The sequence below is a fragment of the Phocoena sinus genome, chromosome 19 (genome assembly GCF_008692025.1).
Source record: "Phocoena sinus isolate mPhoSin1 chromosome 19, mPhoSin1.pri, whole genome shotgun sequence".
Lineage (NCBI taxonomy): Eukaryota > Metazoa > Chordata > Mammalia > Artiodactyla > Phocoenidae > Phocoena > Phocoena sinus.
The window spans coordinates 16,290,535-16,305,539 of record NC_045781.1 but is presented as its reverse complement, the minus strand read 5'-3'; the positions used below and the strand labels follow the sequence as shown (position 1 = coordinate 16,305,539).

The following is a 15,005-nucleotide window of genomic DNA, read 5'->3' as shown; positions in this document are numbered from 1 at the left end:
TTATTATTACATGAAAGATCCTAACAGCTGACTTTTTTTGAGCTTGTAACTATAACTCAGGCATGGTGCTAACTAATTTCATGCATCAAATGATTACATCTTCAAACTGCCCAATGAGTTAGAAATTATTATCACTTTTCATTTTTCAAGAGTAGGCTGAGTGCAGCAGACTGGTTTGATGTAAACAAAACCCAGAAACCCATCTGCTCTTCTCCTTGGACGCAGAGCTAAACCTCAGTCCCCAGCTGCATCGAAAGAGGGATATAGACTCACAGACATAGAGAACAAGCTTGTGGCTGCCAAGGGGGAGGGTGGGGTGGGGGAGGGATGGATTGGGAATTTGGGATTAGTAGACGTAATCTATTATATATATTTATGACTGAATTGCTTTTCTGTACACCAGAAACTAACACAACATTGTAAATCAACTATACTTCAATAAAGTAAATTGAAAAAAAAAAAAGGATGGCCAACTGCCGAGTTCTTGTCAACAGAGTGTGAGGGGAAATAATGTAGGTGTGACTTCCATACTTCCTCATTTCCCCTATGCCAGTAGAATGATGCCAAGGTAACCATAAAGCCAGACAGGCGACACCTGGGTCTCTGAATAACCGTGTGATACAATCTCACACGCTGACCCACACGAGCCCTGCCATGAGTGAGAAAAATCCTTCGTGTGTTGAGCCACTCAGCTTTTGGAGATTATCTGTTACTGCCGTGAACGTTAACAGCCTAAATTAACTAAAGGAGCCCCGACAAAACCACCCAACTTCCCTATTGCCAGTGGGCCGGTGACCGGCAAAGGCAGGTTTTAATACCAAGCAGTTGGAGCCCAGAGCCTTGCCCTTATACATAAAACAGGTTCTTTACCCTGTGGGAGAAAAGAATCTGTTGAGGTGGGAGGACAAAGGGACTTCGAGACGGAGAGCTCCACCCTGACCCGGGCACCCAAGGAGGCCACAACAAGAAGCTTCCCACGGAATTCCAGAGGCAGTGGTCCCCTCAGTTAAGATTGCCATGACCCCTCCTGCCCAACAGTTGGTCACCCACCTGGACAGGCACTTTGGGAGAGGCTTCTCTTCACCACCCACAGCTCCTGCCTGTGCTTCAGTGGGTGGATTAGATCTGGTTTGGGAACCGGATATCCTGTTTGTGGAGAAAGAAATAAGATATTCGTATTTTAGCAAAGACAAAAAGAAATGTTTCAGTCCTGTCTGGGACTCTGAGATGGAGAGGAGACCTCAGAATGAGGCTGCTCTTGTCCAAACTGATCTGTGACCTGGGAACCAAAGCCAAGAACGTTATTTATCATTAGGCCCTAAAGGCTGAGTAGGGTAGTGCTAGCTGTCTAGGGTGATCCATCTCCCTAGTCCTGGGGGACCCCCCAAAACTGTCCAGATGCAGTCATGGGACCCAGATGCACTAGTGTTCATGGAACATTAATTATGACCATTGCTAACAACTGCCTTCCTTGACACTGACCCACTTTTTATTTAACTTTAATACATGTCTTCATATAGGGAATCTTGTGTCCATATAAGAAACGGAAAAACCAGTTTCGTTTGCCACAAAGGCAAAGTTACTGCAAGAAAATCACAACAGAACTATCAAGTCTCAATGAACTCATGCTGCCTGCCCAGGGCTCTGAGTCTGAGGCTGTCCCTTCCGTTGAAGAGAGAAATTGCCAACAGTCAAAGGGGCATTAAAAGACAGCATGAAACAGCAACAGGAAAAACAAGAGAAAAAGGAATGGCCTTCTCTGATTGTCCATCATTGCCACTTGCCATGTTTGCGCACCCTCTAAAATGATCTCCCATACCAAGAGACGATCATGGCCCAGACTTAAGTACACGAGGGATGAGCATGTAGGCATCAGGGGCCAAAGAAGCCTTTTAAAGGAGATTCTGTTCTTTAGAATGACTGCCAGTAGGACTCACACAGATGCCTCCTGATGTCCTGTCTGCTTCACTCACTTGCTGAACAACATGCCATTACCCAGGGGTTCTGCTGACTGGGCTATAAACCAATCAAGCTTGGCCACTCAGTCTCCATCTTGTAGGAATTTGGAGAAGGAACAAATTAGGGCCAGCCTGTGCTGAGCACCAGAGTAAGAGGCAAAAAGAAGTGTGGGCTCGGGTGGCTGTTTCCTGCCACTAGAACACCCATGCAGAGACAGCCAGACGTAGAGAAAGACAGATATATGAGGGGAAAAAAAGTACAGCAAGAAGTAGAGACAAGGAATTGAGGGGTTTCTTAGATCAAGGGCAGGGGTGACCATTTCTGGCTATCAGCTCCCTGCAGCAGAAAAAGCCAATCTGCTGAGAATGGCACAAGGAGACCCACAAATAGATCAGAAGACACCAAGGCCAGTATCTAATCAGGATTTCTTCCATTTCCTGACTTTAGTCTCTCATGGTGCCTGACTGGACCTCCTGCCCCTCAATATTACAAGACACCCATATTTCCTCCAACAAATCCTTCTCCTCTGCCATCTGAGCCGTTTTGAGGGGAACTAGGTTTCTTGCTCCAAATTCCTTGTGGCAGACACAGGAGCCTGAAGATAAACCAATACATGTCAGGGCCGTGGGGAGGAGGGAGCGTGTCCTCAGAAGCCTCCTGAAAAGGGCAGCATGAAAGAGGTTGTAGGTCCCCACAGAAAGAGCAGTGAGGCCTTACCCACAGGTCTCCAGCATCACCTCCCAGTACAGGCTCCTCTGGGCAGCATCCAGCTGCCCCCACTCGTCCTAGGTAAAGGTCACTGCCACGTCCTTGAAGGTCACGGATGCCTGGAAAGTCAAACAGAGGTAGCTTTGTTGGCCCTGGGACAGACAGATGTGATTAGAGCTCAACATTCAGTCGTTGGTAAAGGACCAGAGGGCCCCAAAGTCAATATCACTCAGCACTTCCTGGGAGCCCAGCTCTGTCAGGCTCCAAGGCGAGGCAGACACTGCTTTTGGGCAGAATGTGACTGTATTAGAGCCAAAGGTCTTCTATGCTGAAATCATTCACAAAAGACGTAAAACGATGCCAAGGCCGTGTGGCCTAAGAGACATGCAAGCATTCTGGCAATGAAAGGGAGGGAACAGATGACAGTGATGATAATACTAATCAGCTGGTCCTCACCATGTGCCTACACCATGGCCTCTAATTCCCTGTGTGAGCGGGACCAAGAGGGGCGGCAACCGAAACGGGTCCTGTTGGGCTCCCTCTAACCACCCCCCGCCCCCGACAAGGTCTTACAAGGCGCAGAGGTGGTTCCCACCTCTTTATGGTGATTCTCTGGGAAGTTCTGAAAGGTCGCGGGCAAGGAAAGCCTGTGAACACAAAAGAAACGCGTTTCAAAAGAACTAACGCCCCCAGGACGCCGGAAGTCCAAGCCAACAACACAGGAAACGCCCGTTTTACCGTCCCTATTGGCCCAATTCTTACTGCTTCCTCCCAGCACAGACTTCTGGGTAGTGTAGTTTCTCTCCTGCAAGCAGCCTGGCCAAGAACCGGAAAGCCTTCAGGGAACCCTGGGTGGGGTGCTAGGAAATGATGGCCTGAGGCTCTTAGGAAGGGGCCGGGCCTCGCACCTTCTTAAAGGGGAAGTACACAGATTTATCCGCCACCTGTCACAGATAACTTTAAAGATTTCAGATGCTCCAAAGGTTACAAACCTAATTGGATACACCACACCAAACTATGACTTAGAAAGTGTGTATCTGTATCTAAGAGGAAACATATGATATCTAGCTACTCTTCAAATACATGGCGATTGAAGCCTTAGAGTTGGTCCTGTGGACCAAAAAAAAATGCACAACAGAGAGTTGTGAGTTAAGTTTTATTCGGGGCAAAATGAGGACTTTAGCCTGGGACACAGCGGCTCAGATAGCTCTGAGGAACTGCTCCAAAGAGGTGTGTGTGCACGCGTGCGCGTGTGTGTGTGTGAGTCAGTATATATGTGGTTTTGGTGAAGAGAGATACATGCAACCAAGCACACATTTTTGCAGAATGTTGCCACTAGTCCTGAGGAGCAGATGTCTCCATTAATGATTTTAGTCCTTTTCTAGATATGAGAAGATGTAAGAAATTGGGCTGATAAAACCTTCTCCTGAAAGTATCTAACTATCTAAAGGCCTGTTCTGCCAGTTTTTCCTAGAGCACAGAGTGCCTCATTCCTGATCTCTGCTCTGCACTCCTCTCAAGGTGTGTCGAAAGTCAGCAACTGCAGTGGCTAGTAAACTAATCCTTGTAGAGGCAGATGGCTAGTGACAATTTTTATGTGGCAGTTTTGTAAATTTCAGTATGTTTTGTTAGGGATAAGTGAGAAAAGTCTCCAGCAGGGATGGAAAGATGGAGGGGAGGGGAGGACTTTCAGAGGCTCTGAAGCTGGTGAACATGGGTGGCACTCTGCCTCTGGTTGCCTCAGAAAACGTCTGTCCTGTTGGTATAATCAGTGATGTGTCCAACCCAGCAAGCAACATGATTTTATCCAGATACTCATCCTAAAACACATTCAATTTCTTTTAGGAATCTGGAAAGGAAAGCCACTTACACAATGTCATTTCCTGCCGGGAAGGAAGCTGTCACGACCCCTGCAAGTGTGCCAAAGGGGCCTCTGAAACCTGAGACAAATATTTGTGACTTCAGGGTCTCAATTCCTTACTAAGAAGTGATTATCGCTTCACCTGTAATTTCACAACAGTAGTAACTGCATGCAGAGTGAGAGTATCACTGAAACACACTTGTAAATTATGTAAATTCCTGAGAGTCATTACTAATAATTAAGAATTCATTCAAAGATAGTGGCAGAAATACCCCTGGGAAAGCACACTGTGAGAAGTGAAAAAAGTTAATATCTTGAGGAACTTTGAGCATAAGAAACTGATGTCTGAGGAGTAATAGTATGAGAAGTAAGAGCCTGTGCTATCCTACAAGTTTTACCACACTTGAGGATTTCTCTTTAAAACGTGTGCCTTTTTTATTCTTAACACACTGAGGCAAAACCCACCAGAAGAAAGTGGTAAAGAGGACATTTGGAAGGATTTTCCAGAACGGTGAAAATGAACAGGAAGGGGGGTTGTTGTCATGTTTATTCACTGCTCTAACCAATGTTCAGTGAGCAAATAATGGATTTTTGGGCACTATCATCAGTGTATGGGAGACAAAGGAAAGAAGAGACACAAAGAAACCTGCCCTCATGATACGTACATTCCATTTGAGAACGACAGGCAGGAAAAATGAAAAAAAAATACTAAATTAAATAGTATGTAAAACATGGTAGACAAAATGGGGAAAAGGAGAGAAGGTGAGGGTGCCAAGAAGGTGGTGGAACAAATGTTGAGTCAGGAAGTAAAGGAAAATAATTTTTCAAGTAGAAAATATGAATTAATGATGCCGTTTTGAAAAAGAGCTTATGTAGGTGTAGATAGAGTAGGAAGCACCAGGATTTTCTCTCCTCACATAGACAACAATTTCAGCAGAATCCATCTAATGTAAGTATTTTGGAACTCTGTAGTCTACTGCAGTCAAATTCCATAAGAAGACTTGGGCAGTAAACTGTGGTTAATGTTAGTCAATTTCAGCCCTTAGCACAGTAGCAGCTACCAGTCCTCCACCTCCAGCCCTGTGACAGACCACTGTGCATGTGTTCCTGGAGCAAGCTATGTATAGCTTGTGCGAACCAGGGCAAAAAGAACCCTGTCCTCGAAACATCAGGGATCTGTTCTTTGATTTCTGTTCTTGATTAGAGAGGAGCAGACAACTGAGGGCTGTGAGGTGCATTGTTCTTGCACCTCCCCTCCCACTCTGGCTGATGTGACTTCTGGGAGGATTTAAAGGGCTAGAACCCTTTTTTTCCTCCCTTCAGTTTTCTCATTTTCCCACTTTGGGAGCTAGAAATCAAGGACTAGGACAGTGAAAAGCAACTTGCAAATATGAGAAAAATTAGAAAGTGATGAGGGAAAGGTGCAGGCCCAGAAAACACCTGAGAAGACTGAAAGTTTTCACCTCAGGTGATCCTTCCCACAGAGTTAGCCTACAAAATGAAAATAAAATAAGCAAAAATAGCAAGCCCTGGAAAAAGGGAAGAGTCTGATTTCCAGAATTACCACATTATTAGATTTAAATGTCCAGTGTTCAACAACAACAACAACAAAATAAAACAAAAAAAGAGAAAGAAATAAAAAACAGAGCCAAAGAGAACTGCTAGATACCATGTAGAAGACTAACACACATTACAGGACTCCCAGAAAAGGAGAGAGAGAAAGGGGAAGAGAGAATATTTGAAGAAACGTGGCTGAAATCTTTCCTAATTTGATGAAAGGCATAATTATAAATATCTCAGAAGTTCAACAAACTCCAAGTAAGATGACTGCAAGGAGACCCACTGCAAGACACAATATAATCAAAATTTGAAAGACAAAGACAAAAGAGAGAGTTTTGAAAGTAGCGAGAGTAGCAACTTATCACATGCAAGGGATCAACATTAATATCATCAGCCTATTTCTCATTAGAAACTTTGAGGGCCAGGAGGCAGTGGGCCAACACATTAAAATGCTAAAACAAACCAACAACAACAACAAAACAAACACTCACACCATCAACCAAGAATCCTCTATCTGGCAAAACTTGGAGCCAAGAAATCAAGACATTCCTACATAAATAAAAGCTGTGGCAGTTTGTTACCACTAGAGCTGTCCTGTGTGAAATGCTCAAGGGAGACCTGCAGTCCTGAAATAAAGGGAAACTACACAGTAACTTGAAGACACATGAAGGAATAAAGATCTCAATAAAGGTAAATAAATACATGGGAAATTATAAAATCTAGTATTATTGTAACACCAGTTTCTAACTCCACTTTTTGATTTCTACATTACTTTTTAAAATTATTAGTCTAAAACTAGTACGATTGTAACTTTGGTTTATAGCTCTGCATTTTGTATCCTACATATCTTAAGATACTAATGCACTTTAAAGAATTATTAGTTTATATTTTTAGTCACACAATCTAAAAGATGTAATTTTGGGCTTCCTTGGTGGCGCAGTGGTTGGGAGTCCGCCTGCCGATGCAGGGGACGCGGGTTCGTGCCCCGGTCCGGGAGGATCCCGCGTGCCGCGAAGCGGCTGGCCCCGTGGGCCGTGGCCGCTGGGCCTGCGCGTCCGGAGCCTGTGCTCCGCAGCGGGAGAGGCCGCAGCAGTGAGAGGCCCGCATACCGCAAAAAACAAAACAAAACAAAACAAAACATAAAAGATGTAATTTTATGATATCAAACACCAGGGCTGGGGACGGAGTTGTAAAACAGCAGAGTTTTTGTATGTTATTGGTTAAGCTGGATAAATTCAAATTAGAATGTAATGACTTTAGTATGTTAAATGTAATCCTATGGTAACCACAAAGAAACAGCTATAAAATATATACAACAGAAAATGAGAAAAGAATTTAGATGTTTCACTACAAAAAATAGACCAAACACAAAAGAATACAGTAATGCAGGAAGTTAGGAATAAAAGAGCTACATCTTTGTTTTCTTTAAGTTATGTAGAAAACAAAAAGCAAAATGATAGAAGGAACAAGATAAAACCCTAGAAGAAGAAGTGGAGATATGCAATCTACCCCATAGAGAATTCAAGGTAATGATGGTAAATATGTTTAAAGAACTTGGGAAAAGATTGGGTGAACAGAGTGAGAAGTTAGAAGGTTTTAATGAGTTAGAAAATATAAATAAGAACAAAGCAGAGATGAAGAATACAATAAGTGATATGAAAAATACACTAGAAGGAAGAAACATTAGATTAAATGATACAGAGGAATGGATTAGTGAGCTGGAAGACAGAGTAGTGGAAATCACTGAAGCTGAACAGAAAAAGAAAAGAGAATAAGAAGAAATGAGGACAATTTAAGAGACCTCTTGAACAACATCAAGCATACTAACGTTCTCATTATAGGGGTCCCAGAAGGAGAAGAGAGAGAGAAAGGGGCATAGAACATATGTGAAGATATCATAGTCGAAAACTTCCCTAACCTGGAAAAGGAAACAGACATCCAGGTCCAGGTAGCATAGAGAGTCCCAAAAAGGATCAACCCAAAGAGGACCAAACCAAGATACACTGTAACTAAAATGGCCAAAATTAAAGATAAAGAGAGAATATTAAAAGCAGTAAGGGAAAAGCAACAAGTTACATACAGGGAACTCCCATAATGCTAACATCTGACTTTTCAGCAGAAATTCTGCAGACAAGAAGAGAATGGCGTGATATAGTTAAAATGATGAAAGGGGAAAACCTACAACCAGGAATACTCTGCCCAGCAAGGACTTCATTCATATTTGATGGAAAGATCAAAAGTTTTACAGAGAAGCAAATGCTAAAAGTGTTCAGCACCACCAAACCAGCTTTACAAGAAATGTTAAAGGGACTTCTCTAACTAAAAAAGAAATGGCCACAACTAGAAACATGAAAATTATAAAAGGAATAATCTCATTGTAAAGGCAAATATATAGAAAAGGTAGTAAATCCACCACTTATAAAGCTAGTAGGAAGGTTAAAGACAAAAGTAGTAAAATAATCTATATCCACAATAAGTAGTTAAGGGATACAAAAAAAACACAAAAAGATGTAAAATATGATGTCAAAACATTAAAAGTGGTGGGGAGGGCTTCCCTGGTGGCGCAGTGGATGAGAATCTGCCTGCTAATGCAGGGGACATGGGTTTGAACCCTGGTCTGGGAAGATCCCACATGCCGTGGAGCAACTAGGCCCATGAGCCACATCTACTGAGCCTGCGCGTCTGGAGCCTGTGCTCCACAACAAGAGAGGCCGTGATAGTGAGAGGCCTGCATACCGTGATGAAGAGTGGCCCCCGCTCGCCACAACTAGAGAAAACCCTCGCACAGAAATGAAGACCCAACAGAGCCAAAAATAAATTAATTACTTAAAAGTGGTGGGGAGAGTAAAAATGCAGGTTCATTAAAGTACATTTGAACTTAAGACATCAGCAACTTAAAATAATTACATATCTATATTGCTATCTAGTTATAGATAAAGATACGGATATAAATTGTTATATGTAAACATCACAGTAACCACAAGCCAAAAATCTATAACCGATAATACATACAGAAAAAAAGAAAGGAATTCAAACATAACACTAGAGATGGTCATTAAAGCACAAGGGAAGAGAACGAAGAAGAAAGGAACAAAAATAACTGCAAAAAGAACCCAAAAAACAATTAGAAATGGTTATAAGTACATACCTATCAATAATTACTTTAAATGTAAATGGACTAAATGTCCCCATCAAAAGACATAGAGTGGCTGCATGACCCGTATATAAGCTGCCAAGAAGAGACTCACTTCAGACCTAAGACACACACAGACTGAAAGGGCATAGAAAAAGGTATTCCATGCAAATGGAAATTAAAAGAAAGCCAGGGTAGCAATACTTATATCAGATAGTACTATATCAATATTTATATCAGAAAATAGACTTTAAAACAAAGACTATACAAAGACAAAGAGGATATTCCATAATGATCAAGGGATCAATCCAAGAAGAAGCCATAACAATTGTAAATATATATTCACACAACATAGGAGCATCCAAATACATAAAGCAAATATTAACAGACATAAGGGGAGAAATCAACAGTAACAATACTAGTAGGGGACTTTAACACCCCACTTATATCAATGGACAGACCACCCAGACAGAAAATCAGTAAGGAAACACGGGCCTTAAATGACATGTTAGATCAGGTGAATGTAATAGCTATATGGAGAACATTCCATCCAAAAGCAACAGAATATAAATTCTTTTCAAGTGCCCATGGAACATTCTCCAGGGTAGATCACATTCTAGGCCACAAAACAAGCATTGGTACATTTAAGAAAACTGAAATCATATCAAGCATCTTTTCTGACCACAGTGCTATGAGACTAGAAATCAACCATAACTAAAAACCCCCTGCAAAAACCACAAACACATGGAGGCTAAAAAGTATGCTACTAACAACCTATGGGTCACTGAAGAAATCAAAAAGGAACTAAAAAAATACCTGGACACAAAGAAAATGAAAACACAACACAAAATCTATGAGACACAGCAAAAGGAGTTCCAAGAGGGAAGTTTATAATGACACAAACTTACATCAGGATACAAGAAAAATCTCAAATAAACCACCTAACCTTATACCTAGTGGAATTAGAAAAAGAAGAACAGACAAAACACAAAGTTAAAGAAGGAAAGAAATCATACCTCTTAGAGCAGAAATAAATGAAATAGGGACTAAAAAACCCACAATAGAATACATCATTGTAACTAAGAGCTGATTCTTTGAAAAGATAACAAAAATGGTAAACCCTTAGCCAGTATCATCAAGAAAAAATGAGAGCGGGCACAAATAAATGAAATCTGATGTGAAAGAGGAGAAGTTACAAATGATACCACAGAAATACAAAGGATCATAAGAGATTACTACATTTATATATATTTATATATTTAGATACTAAAATTATATGCCAGTAAAATGGATAACCTAGAAGAAATGGACAAATTCCTACAAACCTACAATCTCCCAAGACTGGGTCAGGAAGAAATAGAAAATATGATAGAACCAATAACCATTAATGAAATTGAATCAGTAATAAAACAACTCCCAACAAACAAAAGTTCAGGTCCAGATGGCTTCACAGTTGAATTCTACCAAAAATTTAGAAGACAGTTAACACCTATCCTTCTCAAACTATTCCAGAAAATTTCAGAGGGTGGAACACTCCCAAACTCCTTCTATGACACCAGCATCACTCTGATACCCAAACTAGACAAAGATATCACAAAAAAAGAAAATAAAAGGCCAATATCATTGACAAACACATATGCAAAAATCCTCCACAAAATATTAGCAAATGGAATCCAACAGTATATTAAAGGATCGTACACCATGATCACTGGAATTTATCCCAGGGATGCAAGGATGGTTCAATATCCACATATCAATCAATGTGATAAAACACATTAGCAAACTGAAGAATAAAAACCATATGATCATCTCAGTAGATGCAGAAAAAGCTTTTGACAAAATTCAACATCAATTTATGATAAAAACTCTCAACAAAGTGGGCATAGAGGGAACATACCTTGACATTATAAAGGCCATATATGAAAAGTCCACAGCTAACATCATACTTAACGGTGAAAAGCTGAAAGCATTTCCTCTAAGACCTGGAACAAGACAAGGATGCCCACTCTCACCACTTTTATTCAACATAGTATTGAAATTTCTAGCCATAACAGTCAGACAAGAAAAATAAATAAAAGACATCCAAATTGAAAACGAAGAAGTAAAATTGTCACTGTCTGCAGATGACACAATAATACATAGAAAATCCTAAATATGCCACCAAAAAGCTACTAGAACTCAATTAATTTGGTAAAGTTGCAGGACACAAAATTAATATATAGAAATCTGTTGTGTTTCAATATACTGATAATGAACTATCAGAAAAAGAAATTTAAAAAAACAGTCCCATTCACAATCACATCAAGAAGAATAAAATACCTGGGAATAAATCTAGCTAAGGAGGTAAAATACATGTACTCAGAAAACAATGACACCGACGAAAGAAGTTTAGGTTGACAATGCATATGGAAAGATATATTGTGCTCATGGATTGGAAGAATTAATATTGTTAAAATTTCCATACTACACAAGGCAATATAAGATATAATGCAATCCCCATCAAAATACCAATGGCATTTTTCACAGAACTAGAACAAAATAGTCTAAAATTTGTATGGGGACTTGGCTGGTGGCAGAGCGGTTAAGACTCTGCGCTCCCAGTGCAGGGGGTCTGGGTTCAATCCCTGGTCAGGGAACTAGATCCCATGTGCATGCCGTTAACAACTAAGAGTTCGCATGCCACAACTAAGGAGCCTATGTGCCACAACTAAGGATCTGGTGCGCCTCAACTAAGGAGCCCTGGAGATGCAACTAAGACCCCATGCAACCAAATAAATAAATATTTAAAAAAATGAAATTTGTATGGAAACACAAAAGAACTCACAAAGCTAGAGGTATCAAGCTTTCTGATATCAAACCATACCACAGAACTACAGTAATCTAAACAGTATGATACTGGCACAAAAACAGACACAGAGGGGCTTCCCTGGTGGTACAGTGGTTGAGAGTCTGCTTGCCAATGCAGGGGACACGGGTTCGTGCCCCGGTCCGGGAAGATCCCACATGCCGCGAAGCAGCTGGGCCCATGAGCCATGGCCGCTGAGCCTGCGCGTCCGGAGCCTGTGCTCTGCAACGGGAAAGGCCACAACAGTGAGAGGCCCACGTACCGCAAAAAAAAAAAAAAAAAAAAAAAAAAAACAGACACAGAGATCAATGAAACAAGATAGAGAGCCTGGAAATGAACCCACACTTATAAGGGCAATTAATGAATGACAAAAGAGGCAGGAATTATAAAATGGGGGAAAGATAGACTCTTCAATGAGCGGTGTTAGGAAAACTGGACAGCTACATGCAAAAGAATCAAACTGGACTACTTTCTCACACCATATAAAAAATAAATTCAACATGGATTAAAGACTTGAATGTAAGACCTGAAACCATAAAATTTCTAGAAGAAAACATAGGCAATATCCTTTTTTACATTGTTATTAGCAATATTTTTTGTATATGTTTCCTCAGGCAAGGGAAATAAAAGCAAACAAACAAACAGTTGAGACTACATCAAACTAAAAAGCTTTCTCACAGCAAAGAAGCCATCAATAAAACTAAAAGACAACCTACCAAATGGGAGAAGATACTTGCAAATGATATATCCAATAAGGGGTTAATATACAAAATATATAAATAACTCATATAACTCAAAACAACAACAATAACAAAAACAAACAACTCAAAAAATGGGCAGATGAGTTGATTTGACATTTTTCCAAAGAAGACATACAGATGGCCAACAGGCACATGAAAAGATGCTCAGCATCGCTAATCACCAGGGAAATGCAAATCAAAACCACAATGAGATGTCACCTCACATCTGTCAGGATGGCTATTACCAAAAAGACAAGAAATGACAAGTACTGGAGAGAATGTGGAGAAAATGGAACCCTTCTGCACTGTTTGTAGAAATGTAAATTGGTGCAGCCACTATAGAAAACAGTATGGAGATTCCTCAGAAAAAATTAAGAATACTACCATATGAACCATCTATGTCACTTATGGGTATTTATCCAAAGAATGTGAGAACACTAATCAAAAAAGATATGCGAACCCCCATGTTCATTGCAGCATTATTTACAATAGCCAAGACATGGAAACAACCTAAGTGCCCATCAAAGGATGAATGGATAATGAAGATGTGAGATACACGCACACAATGGAATATTCATACTACTCAGCCATAAAAAGATGAGATCTTCCCATTTGGGACAACATGGATGAACCTTGAGGGTATTATGCTAAGTGAAATAAGTCAGACAGAGAAAGACAAATACTGTATGACTTCACTCCTATGTGGAATAAAAAAACTAATAAACAGGGCTTCCCTGGTGGCGCAGTGGTTGAGAGTCCGCCTGCCGATGCAGGGGACACGGGTTCGTGCCCCGGTCTGGGGGGATCCCACGTGCCGCGAAGCGGCTGGGCCTGTGAGCCATGGCCGCTGAGCCTGTGCGTCCGGAGCCTGTGCTCCGCAACGGGAGAGGCCGCAACAGTGGGAGGCCCACGTACCGCAAAAAAAAACAAAAACAAAAACAAAAAACTAATAAACAAACAGAAACATAATAAATGAACAAATCAAATCAAACAAAAACAAATACATAGATACTTAGAGAACAGAATAGTGGTTACCAGAAGGCACAAGGGCGAGGAAGGGCAAAATTGGTAAAAGGGATCAACAGTATGGGGACAAAGGGAAAATAAATGATTGCATTTATATGAAATTCCCAAAATAGACAAATCTATAGAATCTTAAAGTAGATTAGGGTAGGGAGGATGGGAAGATTGGATAGACTGGAAAATGAAGAAGCATATAAGATGCCTTTCTTTCTTCCTTTCCTTCCTTCCTTCCTTCCTCCCTCCCTCCCTCCCTCCCTCCCTTCCTTTCTTACTTATAAAGTACCTTCAATACCCTAGTACTGATCTTCATGTTGGAGGTGCATTGGTGAAAAGAGACCTGTATTCTTTCAGGAAGTTTCAATCAGGTGCTTGCTGACAAATAATAAACAAACCATAGTGAACTACCATAGGAGTAACAAAAATTGATGAGTGTTGGGTGAATAATTAAAATAGGATGGTATACAGAGGGACTAGATGGCACCTGCAGAGAGTGGTGAGGAACGACCCATTTGAGAAGGCGACAATAGAGCAAGGATCTAGAAGACAAGATAGAACAGCAGTGAGGTCACGAGGAGGAGCCTCCAGGCAAAAGGCTTGTTTAAAGGCTTACACATGCATAAATGGGGCTTATGAGAGGTAGAGAAGGCAGGTCACTGAATTAACATGTGTGTCCTTGTGAGCAAGGAGAAGCATGGAAGGAGGCAGAGCCAAGTCAGGTAGGCCTGTATAAGCCAACATAAAGAATTTGGATTATATTCTTTGAGAGATCAGAAGATATTAAAAGATGTTACAAAATGGAATTCTATTTATGTAGTTTAGAAATCATCTAATTTCTGTATAGAGAACGGACTATATGGATGCAAGCGTGAAAGCACAGGACTGGTTAAGCAGTCCTTGCAGTGCTTCAGGTGAGAACTGGATGCAAATAAATGAAGGCTGAGGCCCCATCACTTTGAGGCAGCATTGAAAACAACACTGTCTGCTGGAATGAATGTGCAGGGAGGGTAAGTGAGGACAAAAGAGGGATACAGGAAAATGTCTGGATGTTCAGCTTTGTCTGGTGGGTGGATGGCGATTCCAGTTGCTAAGTGTGGGGGCTTGAAAGAGGAGGAGAATAAGGAGAAAATCAAGATGTCTGTGTGGGCCCGATGAAGCATGTGGAGTTTGAGTTGACAA

The 15,005-nt window shown here is 41.1% G+C and overlaps 1 long non-coding RNA gene across 3 annotated transcripts in view; it reads right to left on the bottom strand.

The window, feature by feature from the left end:
• Positions 1-15,005, bottom strand: part of LOC116743907 — a 30,952-nt gene that overhangs the window by 9,735 nt on the left and 6,212 nt on the right. For 2 of the 3 annotated variants that reach the window (XR_004346915.1, XR_004346916.1), the window contains exons 1-3: positions 3,263-3,396; positions 2,677-2,786; positions 1,051-1,146 (exon numbers count right to left, since the gene is read on the bottom strand). This is a non-coding gene — a long non-coding RNA (uncharacterized LOC116743907). Of the gene's footprint in view, positions 1-1,050; positions 1,147-2,676; positions 2,787-3,262; positions 3,397-15,005 lie in introns of those variants that run through there. The other variant, XR_004346917.1, reaches the window with a different exon arrangement.